This window comes from Onychostruthus taczanowskii, unplaced genomic scaffold (assembly GCF_017590055.1).
Source record: "Onychostruthus taczanowskii isolate IOZ18803 unplaced genomic scaffold, ASM1759005v1 scaffold77, whole genome shotgun sequence".
NCBI lineage: Eukaryota > Metazoa > Chordata > Aves > Passeriformes > Passeridae > Onychostruthus > Onychostruthus taczanowskii.
In genome coordinates this window covers 951,154-953,346 of record NW_024505561.1, presented here as the reverse complement: position 1 = coordinate 953,346, position 2,193 = coordinate 951,154, and positions in this window count along the sequence as shown.

Below are 2,193 nucleotides of genomic sequence, written 5' to 3'. Positions count from 1 at the left end.
CTAGTTATTATATAGGATAAAAACCCTGAGGTTTTACCCTATATCTGATGCTTACACATAACTGACTAGTCTAGTGCAACTGTATACCCACTTTTCTGGATGAGTTGAGTTTAAACAGAAGTGAAGAGAAAGGAGATTTTATTTTCTCAGTAAGTAAAAAATATTAGAGTTGAATACAAAGACAGTGGATTCAATGTACCATATGACAGGCCAAATTTGCCATGCCACCTGATTAGTCAACCTGATTATAGTCTCCAGGCAGCTTGCACATGTGACTTAAAATAGCATCTCTAATGCCTTTGTAGTAACAGACCATGTCAGGAAGAAATTCAGTTGGTTGTTTGTATGCAAAGGACAGTTTTGCAGCCCATAATTCATAGCATCCTAAATTTAGGGAGGTGATCCACCTTCCCTAAAGATTGCAGGCGTCATGATGTACTCATCATGACACAATCAAACGAAAGGCAGCAATAATGTTACAGTTCAGATGAGTCAATTAGAAATGCCATCTTGCTAGAGGGCACCTTTCACCACAATCTACATTGCTCAGAAAACAGTTCAATTAAACAGATAATGCAGTCCAAACAGAAAATTTCCCAGCTGTCCAGTTGAAAGACGAAGTTTTAAATTGGTGTGCATCTTATTTTAAATTTGATTATAACATGGATTTCTGCCAAAATGAATAAAAGGCTGTCTTATAGAAATATTTCAGTGATATATATTATTTTCTTCAAGACTTAAAGGACAGCATAGAAGAAACCATGAAACTGAAGGTAAGAGAATTTAAAATTAATTGGTTTAGACAGAAGTTTTACGGGAAGGAGAAAAAAAATTCTTCTTCTCTCTGTTTGTGTTAGGGTGTTGCTGCTTCCAGTTGGTTACAACAGTTTTGGCCTTTGGTCTTATAAAATGGTATAAATGACACCAGCTGAAGATGAAAGGTCTCAAAGAGAGTCAGTAACCTCACAGCATGATAAGCTAGGAGAAAAGCACATTTCAGAGCTTTTGTGTATTTTTTGGTATATTAAACAACTATACTTGTGAAACTTTCATTTTGCTGCAACTCTTGGGGAAAATCTACTGCTATTTGAGTCTGTTATCACTCTGTTGGGCTCTCACTTATGTCAGTTTGCAAACAGTCAGCCTGAGAGAATATATGTAGAAAACCTTCAGAATGACCAGTCCTGTGACTCTAAGTATGGAGGTGAATGATGATAATTTCTGGAAAAATTTATTACATTACGTCTGATGCCTTTCTGTATGCTTAACATTCTTTATTATTCCAATATTTTTCTTATTAAATTATTTCCTAAAAAATCCAATTTATAAAAAAATTTGTATAAGTAAGCTAGCATGACGTGTAATGATAAATTATTATCTGGCCAACTGTGCATGGATTCTCATAAAAGCTTAAGGCACATGGAAAGACTACTTATTTTTTAACAAATAACTCAAATTCTTCTCCCAAAACCAGGGACAAGACATTACATTGTCTTTGCCTTTATAGATCATTAGTAAAATATTTTCAGATTATGTTCCTTCTTTTCTCTAAGGAAACAAGACTTCTGTGGCAACACTGGCTGTGTGTGAATGGTATGTATACACTACTAACTTAATTTCAGTCACTTTCTGCTTGATCAGTTACTTCTGACAGAGAGCTGGGAGTACCAAAGATATGTGAACTCTTGGAGTTACCATAAAAATTGGTACTTGGGAAGAGAAGACCCTATTAATATACATAAAATCTTCAGCATGAATTCAGCCCGTCATAAAGGCCAGGGACTGCAGAGGGGGAAAAAGCTCTAAAAAAAAAAATCAAACCAGATAAGCAGCTTTGGTAGGGCAATTCACTGCTTCCTATGAACTTGTCAGTACAAGAATTCAATTTACCTGACTTGGATATCTTGTTCCCACTTACAGCTTAGGTAAGAGTTACCGCACCAACAGTGGCCATCGGAGAGTTATTTATCCAGGCCAGTTGTATGGGATGTGTCTGTAGTGCTGAGTGAAACATGGCTAAGGACTAGCCCTAACTAATAGCACTGTTCACTCTCCAGGAAACAGGTACTTTTTTGAGAAGGTCTGCTTCTACAAACACATGAAACCTAGGTGTAAGGTATCTGATACAGACTGACAGAATTCAGCGTCCGATTTTCATTGATTCTGGTGCTCACCTAACAATTTTAATGTCTA